Raw genomic sequence first — 17,563 nt, 5'->3', positions numbered from 1 at the left:
TTCCCGCTGTACATGAGACCTCTGTAGAGCAAGAAAAGAGAAGAAAATGATTGTGAAACTCAAATCATGGGGAATGCATTATTTTAAAAAGTGTTGATGTGGAAAAAGTATCAAATAAAATGAATCAAATGAGGTTGGGGGACTGTGTGGAGATGTTTCAGACCTTTTTTCTCTCCATTAGGCGAAGATAATTTCATAGAAGGAAAATATTACGCTAAAGTTAAAAAGAGTTGTTAGGAATCCTAGATTTTAAATTCACATGAGGTAATTAGAGCTCTTACTTTGGTTTTCATTTGAAATATTCAGATTTCTTTGTAAGTGAGGAGAAGAGTTTGAAGGCAAGCAGGAAAGGCCCATACCATTTCTCCTGCTCTTCTGTTATCCTTCCCAAGAAAATTAATCACTTGCCACTCTGGACTCCAAAGCACAGATTGTAGAGACACGCCAGTGTTTGTCAGTCCCAGAACTCAGCTGGTCTCCTGGCTAGAATTTTAGTTCTTTGAGGAACTTACTTTCTTATTCCCAGTACTTCCTATGTAGTAGGCGTTTGATAAATAAACAAATTGCAAATGGAAGGAGCAAAGACTATAGTTTCAGAGGTCATAGAAAGGACTTGAAATAAATTTACACAGAAGATTGCCTCTTGCCTCGTCCCAAACAGTGGGGTTGTCTGTGAACTTGATTCTTATCCACGATTTTATTACTTAGTGAAACTTGGCATCATGCTGTGCAGCTATCACTGTTAACGGATATTGTGAGGAATTTCAAAGGACAGAAATGACATTGTAATGCAATTTGACAGCTTCAGGGAATTGTTTACTTTATTTTAATATTTAAACAGGGGATCCTTAAGGGAAAAAATTTAAATCAGAAGATGAAACCTCAAAATTTATTTGATAAATGTTACATAATAAAATACGTATTTCAATTCAATATAAAAAGTCACTTAAGGAAGAGGGTTGGGGGATTCAGGAAAGAAAAATAAAAGAGGAAGGAAAAAAAGGACATGGCCCCTCGGTATCCATAGGGTTTGGTGCTCAGTATCTGCAGATACCAAAACCCACAGCTGCTCAAGTCCCTTATACTGTTGGCCCTCTCTATCCATGTACTCAACCAGCTGTGCACATGGAGGGCCACGGTAACAGCAACTTGGGTGTTCAAGTACATTTTGAAAGAAGAAAATCAACTTACATACTACTCATTCTTTACCAAAAAAAACAAAAACAAAATCTTTTTAAACTCAAATGGTTTATTATTCCTAGAATTTTTGTTTGTTTAGGGTATTATAATTTTTACCAAACTTTGGAAGCACAGACATTCTTCAAGTCATCCCTTTTTCTCTTTTTTCAGTAATAAGCAACCCAATCTATTTTGGAAAATTAGGGTCACATTGCATTTTCTAGAGAAGCAGGGATAACTTCATGGAGTAATGCATGGTTTCAGAATACTGCTGCCAAAGCTTTTAAACTGGCTTGTGCCTTTGCAACCATAAGCATAATTTGCCTTTTAGATAAGATAAAATTAAATGGATGGCTGATCTAGTCCTTGAAACGGGTGTTCTCCATTTCCGAAATAACAGTTTGTCAATGTCTTTCTCAATGTGGTAGCTCAGAGAAAATAATTTCATATCATCAGCTGCCATGTAATTCTGATTTCCTCGGATTGATTGCTAGTAATTGCAAAAGGCGATACATATGTTGGAGCCAGCTCATTTTGGCTTATGAGAGACACTTCTATGTATCCCTTCCCAACTCCTCCTTCAGTGGTGTCAGTAGCTTGAAATCAGCCATGGTGAGAGCATTTACACAACAGAAATAGGCAAGTGCTATAAATCAGGGCTTTAGGAGTGATGAGAAAAGGGGAAGGTGGGTTGTCAACATTTACCAGTACATCACTGTATACAGGGACTTTGTTAAGTACTCTCTTTTCATGTTTTATCTAACCATTCAATGTTCATCCAGTAAATACTTATTGATGACCAATTATGTGCTGACATTGTTCTTGAGAAATAGCTCACAGGGTATTTTGAGGATTAAATGGAAACATTTGGTGGATAGTAAAACATTATCAAAGTGCAAATGTCCATGTTATAGATCACCTCTGTTGAATCTAGTGATTCATAGTCCCCTGGAGAGCTCAGTCCTGTGAGGACCTCTAAGAACCTTGAAGTTCACCAGGTACTGAATACCTACCTCTAAATTCACCAGCCAGGAATGGATTTCATTCTCAGGGAGTCGCTGCTCATTTGGACCGTTTGGTGTTAGGTCAGTGGCTGCTGTTTGGTATTTGGAAGTTCTGTTGTCTTTATCGCTATGTTAGTATCTTAGCCTCCATGATCAACATCGTATTAGTAACTTCTTGGGTTTCAGGATTCTTGTCTATGGTCTTAAAAATCTCAGAGAAATCTAGCATCCTAGCATTTTACTCTCTGCAGACAATACAGGTAAATTTTCTATCAATTTTAAGCTTCCTCTTTTCCCTGATCAGCTAACCAAAAACATTTCTGCAATCATGCGGGTATAGTGATTGCAATTAATATTTATTCATAGCACTTCATATCGCGATATAATTCTCATTTTTGTCTATAAACTCATCACAGTGACAATCATCATTAAGTACTATGAACTCAAATTGAGCTCCCATCTACCTAAGTAAACCACCAGCACCCTGCTGGGTGAGGTGCCATCCATGTTTCCTGTTTTACTTAGGATAGCCTCTCACAGTGTTTTACCCTCAAACCTTTCTATTTGATTGTGAACCCACCAAGATGGGAAGAACTGCTGGCGGGGTGTGCTCGTCTAATTTTGGCCAGCCTGTACTGGGGGAAAAAGATGTCCCCACCCAGATCAGTCTTCCAAAGGTGTGCGCTCAGGATCCTAGTCTCTTTTAGGTGCTCCTTAAGAAAGCTTTCAAGTGATTTTAGATAATGCTACCCTCAGGAGATTCTATTGCCCAATATCATCTAAAAAGTTCTAAAAAGTCCTACAGTCAAGAAATCTTTCATTTAACAAATGTTTGTTAAGCACCAGATACAATTCCATATTCCAGGTGCTCAGGTGTAACTAAGACAGCAGTCCCTGGGCTCAAAGAGCTTTAATCCTATTTCTCTTTCAACTATAGTTTGTGGGTGCTTAAGTTCTAGTTCTGTTTGAGATGCTAATTACACCTCCCTGTGAAGAGGTCAGTTAGCCACTTGGATAAAGGAGTCCGGAAATTGGGAGGCATTGGGGCTGGACATAAAATTTAGGAATCCTGGCATCTACATTTATTTAAAAACACAAGTCTGAGGCCACCAGAGAGACTGTAGACAGAGAAGAAAGGGGACTTGAGAAAGAGCTCTGGGGCTGCCAACCTTCAGAGGCTGAGGAGAGGTGGAGGGGAGGAGCCAGCCAAGGAGCCTGAGAAAGCTGACCAGTGAGATCAGAAGAAAAGTAGGAGAACACGGAGAAGATAAGAGACCTGCTTACTTTGTTCAACCCAGAACCCTCTGATACTTCATCCTGGTCTTTCTGTGAGCTTTATGCTGCATTAATGTCCTCTAAGAAGTGGGTATGCAGGGACTTCCCTGGTGGCGCAGTGGTTAGGAATCCGCCTGCCAATGCAGGGGACACGGGTTCGAGCCCTGGTCTGGGAAGATCCCACATGCCGTGGAGCAACTAAGCCCGTGCACCACAACTGCTGAGCCTGTGCTCTAGAGCCCACGAGCCACAACTACTGAGCCTGCATGCCACAACTATAAAGCCCGTGTGCCTAGAGCCCGTGTTCCTCAACAAGAGAAGCCACTGCAATGAGAAGCCCGCGCACCAAAACGAAGAGCAGCCCCCGCTCGCTGCAACTAGAGAAAGCCCGCATACAGCAATGAAGACCCAACGTAGCCAAAAATAAATAAATAAGTTAAAAAAAAAAAAAAAAAAGAAATAGGTATGCATGTAGTTGGGAAACTCAGGATGGTGTCCCTGTCATCACTGTACTCATCCTGGATACCTGGGAAAGAAGCCCACTTTGGACCCAACCACTAGGATAAGCTCTGAGCATTATACACTGGTTGCACCAGATGCTGATGCCCGTGTCAGGGCTGGGCACGTCACACTGGAGATGGAGTTTGCCATTTGCCACTAGAGAGAAGCCACGTGACTACTTTTCCTGAGAGCTGCAGGGTAAGTCTGCTTAGAAAACATGTGCAGCCAAACTCTGGAATAATGCAGGGAAGGCTTAACATTCTGCAGAACGAGTGCCATCACCTTTCTATTTCGTCACCGTGAACATCTACTGAGGTTCTAAAATGTATATAGAGTACAGTGCCAGGGGCAATAGACAGTACAAAGATGGACAAGACCTGGGTCTAGCATTAAAGAGCTTATGTAACCACATCTAAGGAAAAGAAAAGATTAGAAGGTTGACAGTACTGCAAGGCTTGAGACCAGAACTTAAATTGTCTTTGATTCCTGTCAACTTGTCTATAAAGGGGAAGACTGTGAAGTGTGGGGCAGCAAAAGCCTCCCCAGAGAGGGTCAGTCTGTGTCTGAGGTGGCGGTGTGGGCAGGAGTGGTTAACAGCCCACAGCCATCCTGGCGGGAAATCGGTCCCTGCCCGTCCCGAGCCTCAGCAGCAGATGAAGAGGAAGGCTGTGTGCACGTGAGACCTGGCCAGTCAGGTCAGAGACATTTGACGGTCAGTGTGACCAGAGTGACCAGCCAGGCTAAGAGGGGCCTCGTGGCATTGCTAGTACAGTGACTGAGCAGCCGGAAAGGGATTCTTAGACAAGTGCAAAGGGCAGGTGCAACCTGGGGAGCAGATCAGTGCTGAAGCAGAACAAAAGAGGATGAGGGAAACTGAGTCAGCTCTGGCCAGGATAACTGACACAAAGAGGAGAGGAGCTCAACTAGAGATCTCCTTCCCACCAGCATCCTTCCACCCTTAATAGGAATTTATCAAGTATTTACTGAGTACTTGTTTTGGAGAAACAGAGCAATAGACCAACCCTGAGTCTGCTGGAGGAGATAGACAGATAATTACAGAAAATGGTAAGCACGATACTGGATATGGCAGAGAGGTCTAAAGCTCCCTGGGCTAATGATTGCCTGGGCTGAGTTACCGAAGATCCATTGGAGATATTTAGGTTAAAAAAAAGAGGGTGGGCATGCCATGATGGTTGAAGGCATGGCCCTGGCAGAAGGATGCTTGGAAGGATGCCGATTGACCTGGTTTGAGTCACCCCTGAGCCTGCAGCTGGGTTCAGGGAAGGGATCCTCCGAGGGACCTGCCGGCTTGTGGAGCAAGCCCACCCCCTGAATGAGGAGGGGGGGGCCCGGGCTTGACGGTCCCGCTTAAATCACTGGTATTAGTCATCAGTCCCCAGGAAGGAGTCCAGGAGAGACAAACAAGTACAGATGAAAGCCACAAACAGAAAGGTTTCGAAGGAACTGTTGGAACAGGGAGATGGGGGTGCTGATGAGGGACATGCAGCACAAAGGCAGATGGCACAAATATCTGCCCACTGGTGTCACTTTCTCCAGGGGCTGCAGAAGAGGCTGATGCTTGAACTGAAATATGCCACGGGTTTTGCCGAGTGCAAATACCAACAGGAAAAGAGAAAAGCAAGACTCTTTACGTTGTCTGCAAGAGAAGGGTTGAAGGAAAGTGGAAACAAATCCTGGTTTGCTTGGATGGTCCTGAATTTTACCTATTAATTACGTTTAGTACCCTTTACACTCTCAGAAGTGTCCCAGTTTGGATGATAAATTATATGGTCACATTAGGTTTAAGTACATACATATAGTTGGGCTTGAAAAATAAACCAGGAGAAGAAAAAACATGGAGACTAAGACCTGAAACGGGGGATGTGGTCAGAGAGTGGGGTATTAAATTAATTTAAAGTTTCAGGTGTGGATTGGCTCCAGGTAACTACAATGTCCAGGGGCTGGGTGGCAGCCAAGGGAAGTTGGTGCTTCATTACCCCGTGTCGATGTTCAAGGTGATGGCAGGATCCAGGGCGAAGGAAAGGACTGAGTCGATAGCGAGCCAAGATGCAAGTCCAGCAAAGCATCCAACCAGACACAGAAAGTGGACAGAGGCTTGGACTTGTGCACAGAGGGCAGGGGTCTTCCTAGTCACTAAGTGATCAGTGTGCTTCAAATTCCACTGTAGGGACACGGTCTCTGTCTTGTTCTCTGCTTTATCCTCTGTGCCTGGCAAAATACCTGGGGCTTGTGTGTGCTCAGTAAATATCTACTGAATGAACGAAGGAAATGCTTTGTATCTGGGAAATCTCATGTGCCTGTGAGGTAGGTTTTATTCCTTGCATTTCATAAGTGAGTGAGTAGGCTCAGAGGAGCTTATTAACTTGCCAGTTTCCTACAGCCAGTAAATGGCAAAGCTAGAATTCAAACTTAGACCTACCTTTCTCCAAAGCCCACACGGTTGATCACTACAATATATTAGTTTTGGTGGTCAAAATAAGACAGATGTACACAAACGTACACACACACATATTTATTTTTTAAGAGCTTTTATATGCTAGGCATTATTCTAAATGCTTTACATATATTTAATCCTCACAACCCCCCTATAAATTAGGAGCTATTACGATCCCCAGTTTATAGCTGAAGCACAGTTTTAAGTAACATGCCCAGGCCCTTAACCACTGTGGTTTACAATTACTTGACTTGCCAGTGAATTTGTGTCCACATTGACAAACAGTAGGATTTACTTACTTCTTATGAATCCCTTTGTTTAGAAAGTCCTGATTTCCAAAGTCTGCTCAAGCACTGAATTAACTCTAGCTGAATCCAGGGTTCTGCTACACAGTTGGCCACCAAAGAGGTATAGTTCCAGATGGGAGATTCTGTAGAAGGCTTGTTACAAGCGGGGACTATCAGGAAAATGAGGAAACACACACACAGATTGCTAGAATCTGAAACAAAAAGCTGAAAGTCTTAGGAGACGTACAACAAAGCACTCTGGGAATATAGACACCTAGAATTGAAACTACAAGAAAAGGTAGAATGTTGGAAAAGCCTGTAAGGTGGTTATAGAACAGAATGTGTGAGGATATGGCAGAGGCCCCAGTGAAAGTTGCACTGGAAGGAATGATTGTTAGGAAGTGTTCCCTGGGCCTTTGTCTGATGCAGATCAACCCCAGTGAAAGAGTGGGGCAATGCCGGTACCCGAGGTCGCCGGGAATTTCTGTGAAAGGGCAGGGCATGGGAGGCACATGATAAATTCACAAGGCTCATTTTTGGTCTCACAATTCACTTAGGGAGCAGAACTTAGCTTTGAATTCAAGAAGTCAATAAGCCACAAGAGAAAAATGAAATGTTCTGTTTCAGACTTGCACGCCTACCCCCGTGGAGCGTGAACCCTATAAGGGAGAAGTCATCACACTGAAATCCAGAGGGACAACAGAAGACTCCACACATGGGACCAGGAAACAGGCCCCCTCCTGAACCCGGTGCTGTCAGTAAGGGATAGTGGGCAGAGAAAGTTTTCCTCCCTGACAGCATATGGAATTAGCATATCTCTTTCTTCCTTAGTGTTTAAAGAGTCCATGGTCAAGGTCAAAGACTTCAAAGTGACCTCAGACTCAAGGACAGTTCAGCCAAAGGGCAGGCTGATAAAAGACCTCTTGACGCAGAACACTTGGATGAGCCTTCCAGGTTGAAGCAGGCCTTGGGCTAGCTGGAGGTTTATTCTCTGAGGCGTCAGGAAACATTGCACAGAGGCCTAGAGAATCAAGTTTGAGCAAGAGGCTGGTAACACAGAGGGAGGCTGTTATTGAGGAAGGTTGGCACTACTTAAAACTGAGAGTGCAAGTTTATAGTCAAAATTGATAAACCGATTAGGACTTTATCTGGAAGAAATGAATCTATGTATTGTAAAGGCAACCATATTCTAGAACTTAGAATGGAATGAAAAATGAATCATGTTGCTTTGGGTATAATTTTTCAGGAAAATTATTTGATAGCTTATTTCACATAGTTTTAGAATAATATAGATATGGTCATTTAAAAAACATTTGAGTGCTTCATCAGTTTTCTCTTAGTCTTTTGACATTCAAATCTTTCTTTTTGAAACACATATTATCATCATCCTTGTCAATTTTCTTTTTCTTTTTCTGGGTTTTTTGGGGGTTTTTTTTCCAGTTGTTTTCTGGTCCTGCTCTGCCAGGTACCTATTTCACCATGGCTTTCCTGTGATTTCAACATTTCTCTAACATCATTTCCACTGACTTCATGAAATCTACATGTTTTGCCAGTTTTGCAATTTCACTAGCCTCTATGGCTTTGTTTTGAGTCAACGTGGCTGAAAGATGCTGCAGTGATACCTTCCGGCCCCTGTGCTTCCTGGTCTGTGCTCTGAACCTTCTGGGTGTGCAGAGAAGCTGAGTTTATATTCCTTCTCCTGGGTAACTAGGCCAAGAGGGATTTTTAAAACATGCAGTAAAATCAGGGCAATTATGTTCTCACTGCAGACACATCTGCCCCGACTTACTCACTTAGATCTGGGGTGTAGTCACACTTTTGACAAAGGATGGTAGGAATCTAGTTTACTCAGTTGTGATTCGTTTTGAACACACAGTAAAAAGGATGATGAAATACATCTACGGAAGAATCACAGGTCTTTTTTCTCAGGTAAGAGATACCTTAAAATACGACTTTTCTCCTCCACTTTGGTTGATGAAAAAATTCGACAGTAAGATGACTGAATCCTCTGAAAAGAAAGAATGAAATTACTTTTTTATCTAGAAGCCAATTTTCACTCATCCTTTAGAATTCAGCTTAAATATCACCCTCACTCAGAGGCTTCCCCAGACCCAACACCATAGGGTTAAGTCCCACTTTCTGTTCCTCCATATCAAGGCCACCACGTACCCCATCACAGCACCACACCCAACTGTACTATATCTACCTGCTTTACTTGTTGGCCTCCCCCAGGAAACTGAAAGCTCGTTCAGGGCAGGGCTGTCTGGTCCACTGTTATTTCCCCAGCATCTACCAGAGCACCAACTGATGGGCATTCAATGGATAATTATCAGAGGACATGGAGGAGTTCCTGCTAAGTTCCTGAATTGATACTGATGAACTAAGTGAGAACTTTCAACAAAATAAGGATAAATTTTGTGGAGTATTTTAGTGTAAAGGGGCTTTAAATGAAGACTACTGACTCATTATCTGGTATTTGATGGATCTCTTTGGGAGAATGAAATAGCCTTAGGACTCTACATGAACAAAATCATTTGAAATGAATGTGGGGATCCCTTTGTTGCTTTCCTTAGGCTTTGTCATGAAAATGTTTGTAGAAACATAGTTCTAAATAAATGACATAAGGCAATGGAAAAACATGATTTCAAGCTATTAATATTTAATACCTTGTTTTTCAGGATTGCCTCTGGTATACAAAGTAAGGGTCCCTTTGTCACTAAACAATTGCATTCTCAAGGTCTGTCCAAAGACTAGATGGAATTAGTAGCTTTTTTTTTTTTTTTTTTTAAATATTCACTCCTTCCTCTGATGGGCAGTATGATGTACTGGGAAGCAAAAAATTGTGGGATCTAAACTTCTATTTCCTAGTTGTGAGGCCTTAAACAATTCTTAAAATTAAAATACATTATGAATTTATCAAAACATACCAAAAGCAAAAAAATTAACATAATCACACTTATATACCTATTATCCTGTTTAAGATAGAAAACTTTACCAGTACAGCTGAAGAGCCCTGTGTGCTTCTCTATTCATTTCCCTTTCCTCCCCCAAGGTAACCAGTGTCTGGAATCTGGTGTTTTATTCCCATGTACAATACATCTTTTATATATTTGCTATATGTGTACATATCTCTAAGCATTGTTTTGTAGTGGTTAAATCTCATAAAAGCATTATATAGTATGTGTTGGTTTTTTCTTTGTTTGTTGGTACGTATTCTTTGGTTTCTGCTTTTTTGCAGTCAACATGTTTGGGAGTTATTTGTTTTGCTAGGTCTAGCTCTAGTTATCCATTTTATTGCTATACAGTATTTCCTTGTATGACCACACCGTAATCTATTTACCCATGTTCCTGTTGATGGACATTTAGGTCGTTTCCATTATCATAAACAACACTGCTATAAGCGTTTTTGTACCTATTTCCTTGTGCTCACTGAGTGCTTCCCTAACGTATATGCCTTGAGTGAAGGGGAGTGGAACTGACGGGTCCAAAGGTGGGCGCATTCTCCCCTTAGTTAGATACTGGCAAATTCTTGTCCAAAGTGGAAATGTATGCCCTCCATAACAGAGTGGAAGAGTTTCTGTTGCTCCAGATTCTCACCAACATGAGATATTGTCCAACGTACTAACTTTGCTAATTTGATTCTTTTCCAAGTTATCTTATCGGAGGTTTAATTTGCATTTTCTTGGGTGCTAATGAAGTTGAGCTCCTTTTTATCATGCAGTTTAATTGATCTTACTAAGCGTCAGCGTCTTCATTTATAAGATGAGAATAATAGTATCTTCCTAATGCACAAGGATGCTGTGAGGGTTACAAAGCCCCTACTGTGTGGTCAGCATGGGCTAGCTAAGATTACTGCTAATAGTGTCATGATGAAATAATAAACAGTGTGCTGCCCAGAGACTGCCGAAGTCTTGACTGTTCTCCTTCTGTGGCAAAGGTCACCAGGCTTGGTAATGCCAGCTCCTTTGGCAGCTGGAGGAGCATGGAAGCCAAGACCGGAAGGGCGGAGTGAGAGCAGGCACAGGGTGAGGGATTAGCACGGGCCTGGGGAGGGCTCAGTGGGCATGGTGGCCCTGGGTCCTGGCACATGTGAGCAGTCAGCAGGGGCACAAGCAGAAATACGGGGGATGAGCAGAGCCTGGCTCTCAAGTGACGCCTGTAGATCCAGCAGGTCCCAATGGCAGCATCTACCAGCTACACCTGGGACCCTCTTCTCTCAGTGTTTTCTCTCCCCTCTGCCTGCCCACTGGAGAGGAGACAGCATCTTGTGGGGGAAAGAGTGTCAGCCTGTCACTGCCTTTAAAATCACAAAGCTGGATTTGAACCAGGTGATCTAGATGCTTGACATTCCTGAGCCTGTTTCCCTACTGGTAAGGTGGGAACAATTACTAATACTTCCTTGGCAGGGAAGAGGTGAAAGGATTAACTGAGATGATATGGAAGGTCAGATTCATCCTCTTCTTGTGGCCCTCCCCTACACCTGCTTTTACTCTTTTTTTGCCTTCTTTCTCACTTACCTACTATCGAACCCCCCTGAAGGCACCAATAGATTCATTAGATTTCTTTGTGTCAAACCCACTCCCTTTCCTTCTTTTTGGAGAATATCTGCGGACAAGTTAAAAGGAAATAAAGGCAGTGGATCTATCATTTATTAAACACCTACTGTTTATAGAACACAAACCAAACCCCTCAGTTTTGGCTGCCACTGTCCCTCAACAGTACAGTGAGTAACACAAAGAAGTGCTCAATGAATTCATCTTGGGAAGAGAAGACAAAGAAGATTATGGTGACGGAGGAAGAAGAGAGAAATAATTCACGAATGAAAATCAACACTACAGCAAACCATTATTTGTGTTCAGGGGTCAGGACGGCATTTATCTCAGGAGCTATCCATAGCGTGTCAGGGGAGTTTGTAAAAATCTAAATGGCCAGTTGTGAAATATATTTGCCCACATTTTAACTCAGCCTATACAATAATCTAACACGATAAAATAACTATGTTATATTTGTTATACAAAATATTTGCAACTGCATTATGATTGAAAGTTCCTTGAGGGCAGGGACAGTTTCTTAACAGCTTGTGCCCCAAACAACACCAGCACAATGATTTACACAGGGCAGACCTTCACGATGGGCTTGGTGAATTGAAATTAATGTACCGTGGCTGAGGGGATTTAAAGGAAAGCGTCTGAATTTGGAAAGGCTCGCTGAAAGAAAAGGATTTAAAATCCTATTGATGAAGACAGTCACACCTGGCAGAGGAGAGAAGGAAGTATATTCTAGGAAAAGGAACAGCGCAGCAAAAGCAGAGGTTGGCTCAGCCAGGGCCATCAGCCAGTGGAGGTTCACTGGGGACTGGCCATTGTGGCTCTATGGGCCAACGGAGTTTTCCAAAACAAGCTGTTGGGGTAAGGAAGTATTAACAGTATTTGCCTTAGAATAGGATGTAGTCTCCACAAGAACACAGAACCTTTGGCATTTTCTTTAATGATTTCTATAAATGTGCACAATAGATCATTAATATAACATTTATTAGGCCCTTATTGAAGCAGAGCAGGACCCATTGGGGCTCCTGGACATGGAAGCCTTTCTGTGTCCCCTGTTTCTTGTTTGTAGGGAATAGACTCCAGCCTCCATGACCTTCCAAAGGGCAGGTTTGAGCAGTTGCTAATCAGGGAAGGGAGGGGATGCAGAGACAAGGGAGGAGTCCACCTGAGGCCAGATCAAAGGAACCAGAGAAGCTCATCGGGAGACCACCGGAGGCCAGATTAAAGGAGTGCAGGCCCTGCACACACCCTGATCCTTATCAGCAACTCTGCCCCTAAATCATTGCTATAAAACTCCTCACCAAATCCTCCCAGGTTGGGACACATGGTTTTTGAGGCCTGAGCCTGTGATGTCCCCCTTTGCCTGGCAAAGCAGTAAAGCTATTCTTTTCTACTTCACCCAAAACTCTGTCTCCAAGATGCGCTTAGGTACCGGTACACAGAGGCCGAGATTTCGGCATCATTATTAGGTGTCTAGAGCAGCGTTGGAACCTCCCCTGAACCCCGTGTTTGTGCCTGTCCTGTTCATCACCCAGCGAGATTCCGACGGGCGTGTCACCGACCCTCATCCTGCGCAGGTGCGGCCCTCACTGGGCTGCGGGGCTGAGTGAGCGCTCGCCCCACCCACTCCAACGGGGCATCTCCTCCCATCCGCGCACCAGGAGACTGCTCACCCCTCTGCAGGCAGACATTTGGGAATTCTTTATTCTCCACTCCCCCTCCTCCCAAGGCCTGCATTCTTTTTTTAAGTGGTTTACAGTACTCTGAGTTGCTTTACACCTTATATGCAACTCGCTCTTAAGGCTTCTCTTCTCTGGGGAGTTCTAGTAACAAGACGGCTTGCTTTCTCTTTTCTAAAAGAGCACGGCCCGTCCCCTCCAATCAATATTTACTGGCTCTAGGTCTGCTGAGAGGGAGAGAGGTTTACGTTAAGAAGATGTAGACACAGCCCTCAGGGAGCTTATAATAAAAATGTTACAGGGAGAGGAGTCAAAAAGTTCCTAAGATTCTTAGGAGTGGAACTATGCCGGCAGTGGTGGGATTTCAAGGGAGTTCCTGAAAAAAGGATTTTCTTGTTGTGGTTTTTGTGTTGTTTTTTCCTTCTCCTCCTCCTCCTCCCCCCTGCTCCTCTTTCTTGTAGGCAAAGAAGGAAAAAATGAAGGTTTCTGAATCTTAGTTGTAGGATCCTAGAATCTACCTTTATGCCATGGAGCTAATGAAAGAGGGGAAATTGAAGGCATGAGTTGGTATTTCTTTTTCTTGAAATTCTTTGGAGGACAATGGTCTAACACTAAGAAGGAAAGATTCTTAGACTAAGATGGGAAGGGTGTGGGCAAAGACTCAGAGCCCCAGAAGTTATGCTTCATGCACCAGAGGACACATGACATGGGCAAGGAGCCTGAGATTTGGAATGAGAAGGTGGTTTTCATCACTTCTCAACATGTGGCTTGGGGAAAGTCACTTAACCTCTCTGAACCTCCATTTCTTGATCCATGAAATGGAAATGATGATACCTGCCCTGCTTACTTTACTGCTTTGAACTGAATGAAGTTTGTGGACAATAAAACATTATGAGTGTTATGAGTATAATATGATGATAATATCAATGCCAGGCTCAAAAAGTCAGTTACTCTGGAAAGCTGGTTTGTAGTAAAAAGAAGATTCAGAATGAGAGAGATTATAAAGGCCATGGGAGATTTTAAAATAGCCTGGTGAGATCACTGTAATTACAGAAGGGCACTTTTAAGGGGAGGGTGACAAGAAAAGGAGAAAATAACTGAGAACTGAACAAGATGTTTAACAGGGGCCACAGAGAAGGAGGAAGTGTTGCTGGGTCCCACTGGAGGAAGCTGGAAGTTTTGTTCACTGATATATAGAGGAATGGGGCTGGGGAAGAGCTTAGAATGTGATCATTTACTGTGAGTCACTGTACCATCCCTATTGAGTGTCACATGTAAAAGCCAGAGCCAAGAACAGGCATGCCAAGTGAAGGCTAGGACTGCATTCAAGAACCCATGGAGAAGATGCACTGAGCTGGGGGGACCAGCGTGGTGAAAGGAGTTGGACACTCCAGGCAAGTTCTGAGAAAGCTCAGCAGGAGGCGGTGGGAGGAGTTCAGAGCGAACGCACGGATATCTGGGCAGCGAAAGCTGCCAGGAGGTGTAAGGACCTGCCATGGGGATGGGTTGGAAGCCAAGAAGGTCAGTTCAGAAGGAGCTGGAATCCTAGGCAGGGTGGCAAGGATGCTACCTGGTCAGGAAGGAGGCTTGGCAGACACCCTAGATTAGGACCAGAGCTACAGGGCAGAGAGAAGCTTGATTCCCAAGAGCGGGACATGAGGACAGTGTTTAGGTCCTGCTCCCCCAGAGAGCAGTTAGGGACAGCAGGCTGCTTGTGGCCTGGGACTATGTCTCATCGCTCTCTGTAGCCTCACTACCTAGCACAGTGCCTGGTGTTCAGAAAGCACTTGATCAGTGTTCGTTGGAATGAACCAACAAATGAATGACAAATGAATAAGGCCAAGTTCAAAATACCCAGTAAGCTTTGAATTTTATTCCTCCCTCTGGTGGCTTTTGACAGCCTTTGGCTTTCTTTCTAGTGCCAGATAGTTCATGTGGAACCACCCTAACGGTCCCTCCTGAGAACTCTTGGCCACCCAGTGTGTCTCCTTCCCTTCTCTTTACGTGGTAGGTGTGCTCGATATGGCCACGTTCCACTTAGCGGCTTGTTTCCTTGGCAACTTGTTTCTTCGTTATGCCATACTCACCCTGCCTCTCATTACCAGGCATTGCCGTATCTTATTCAGATTTCTAACCCTGTCAGTTCCCAGCCGTGTTTACATCCTGTCTGATATAGAATGTCTTACATTAAGGGAACATTGTCTTCTCAGAAAATTAACTTTAAAAATTGCACTTAAACACATTATGGCATGATTTTTTTTCCAACTAAAATATAAATTTTCTCCACAACTTCCTTGCCAAGAAACAAGTTCCCTTGTCAGCCATTTTCACTGACTCTTTTCAAAACTTTTTTCTCCATGCATATTTTAAAGCCCTGGAAAGAGTCTCCAGGAGAAGCATCTGGCTCCTGAAGTAATGTATGGCTCTCAAACTTTCACCTACATCTGCGGACTCTGCCCCCTGCTGGTCACTGCCATGGTCAGACCACCAGCCATCTCTCCCTTGGTACTGAAGAAGATCTGAACACCATCCCAAGAAAATGTAGGCACAAGAGTCACAGTACATATTTAATTTCATTTTATTGTGTCACTTTTATTAGACCAGTCCATTTGTGTTTTAAGGCTCCCGACATGGTTTTCATCACTTTAATGAAGAAAGATCAAGCTAATCAGTTCTTAGAATCCATCTTGGTCAATTTACAGAGTGTGTCTTGACCTTAGTCTCTTTCTCAGCTGTCAACTATTTTAAGAAACACTCAGATGGGACCCACTAATGCCAGTTCAGGATCACCTCGTCTTTTCTTTTCAAGGCGGATTTTCACATCTGCTGGAAGAACTGTCTGTCACACACCTGCCACTTGTAACCAGTGTGAGTAGGCTTGTCCTTGGTCCAGCGGCTCATCCTGTTCCTCACTTGCGGCCTTTCACCATTCCTTACCTTCCCATAAAGCACCAAATGGATTCCTACATTTGGTGTCTCTCACTTATAAGGTCCCTCATGGCTCAGCTCAGTGTATTGCTGGGATCCTTCATTTAGATCTTTTCCTCAATGCTCAGTGAGACTCTGTGTAGCAGAACATTTATTGTGGCTAAGATATACTTCCAAGTTCCATAGAACAACTTCCCTCTGGTTGTGCAGAGGAAAAAAAATTCAGTTCTGAAGGACCTACTATATAGCACAAGGAACTACACTCAATATTTTGTAATAACCAATATGAGAAAAGAATCTGAAAAAGAATATATATATAACTGAATCACTTGCTGTGTACCGGAAACTAACACAACATTGTAAATCTACTATACTTCAATTAAAAAAAAGGAAAAAAAATCAATTCTGATTTCTCCTGCCCTTTTCACGCCTGCATTTAGAGTTAGAATGCATCAGAGGATGTGTAAAGTTCATCCTAACCGTGCAGCTATGCTATAACCCAGTAGAAGATATTTTCTAAAGGGTTGGTTATGCATGCCGGACATACCATACAAGGGGTGATTCTTTTAGGGGAAAGTCTGTGCTGGTTGTTTACTGTACTGGGTTGAATTGTGTCCCCCACAAAAATACCTTCAGGTCCTAATCCCCATTATCCGCCAATGTGACCTTATTTGGAGATACGGTCTTTGCAAATGTAGTCAAATTAAGATGAGGTTATACTGGATTAGGTTTGGTCCGAATACAACGACTGCTGTTCTTAAAAGAAGGGAGAATATTGGACACAGAAGGATGAAGGTCATGTGAAGACAGAGGCAGAAATTGGACTTGTATTGCCATAAGCCAAAGGATGTGAAGAATTGCCAGTAACCACCAGAAGGCAGAAGAGACAAGGGAAGATTCTCTCCTAGAAACTTTGGAGGAAACATGGCCCCGCCAATGCCTTGAATTCAGCTTCCAGGCTCCAGACTATGAGAGCATACATTTCTGTTGTTTTAAGGCCTCCAATTTGTGGTCATTTCTTACAGCAGTCCTAGGAAACCAAGACATTCACCACTGGAAAACTAAATAAAGGCAAGAAGTTTGAAACTTGAGAATTTTGTCCTGCCTCCAAGGTTCAAATCCCCCAAGGATAAATGGGAATTTGCCCAGTTTGTTTCTTGGATATGAGAAAAAAAAGAGAGACATGTTTTCCTCCCCTGACATTGGTATCATTGTTAGCCGTAATATATTAGACTATCATATTTGAGCTACTGCCTAAATATTTACAGCTCCTCCTGGAGTATGAATGCCTAACATCCTGGTAAGAGGCTGCTTGAGAGACACACCCCTGACCATGATGCTCAGCTTTGCACCCTCCCTCCATGCCCAGCTAGTGAATTAAACATGACTGCTTGAGTTGACTCCTTAATCTGCAAGGGCAGCAGGCAACTTGGGGGTTGGATGTGATAAGTAATGGGGATTACAAGTGACCACTGTAAATCCTCATCCAAGGAAAAGCTCCGCACAAATTGCTTTTTAGATTATTTTGTGTTTGTTGTTTTGGGAGAAAGAGTTCTAGAGCTGAGGCTTGATGGAGAAGCTGGAGTAGGGATGGGAGCAAATGCAATGGTTTGGTAAGGAAATGATATTGGCAGTTAACACTGGAAAAAAAAAAAGGAGATTCAAGGGATGTGCAGCAAGGGAATTGGTTGGGTGTTGGATAGAAGCA

The 17,563-nt window shown here is 43.2% G+C and overlaps 1 pseudogene across 1 annotated transcript in view; it reads left to right on the top strand.

Annotated features, from left to right (window-relative positions):
* LOC309664492 (dihydropyrimidinase-like) overlaps positions 1 to 7,655 on the top strand; it is a 77,965-nt pseudogene extending 70,310 nt beyond the window's left edge. The window contains exon 8 of the transcript XR_014268442.1: positions 7,329 to 7,655. The product of XR_014268442.1 is annotated as a dihydropyrimidinase-like (transcript). The remainder of the gene's footprint in view (positions 1 to 7,328) is intronic.
* Positions 7,656 to 17,563: the final 9,908 nt, after the last annotated feature.

The sequence above is a fragment of the Balaenoptera physalus genome (assembly GCF_965194825.1).
Source record: "Balaenoptera physalus genome assembly, chromosome: 7".
NCBI lineage: Eukaryota > Metazoa > Chordata > Mammalia > Artiodactyla > Balaenopteridae > Balaenoptera > Balaenoptera physalus.
The sequence above is the reverse complement of the archived record's forward strand: the minus strand, read 5'-3'. Positions and strand labels throughout refer to the sequence as shown.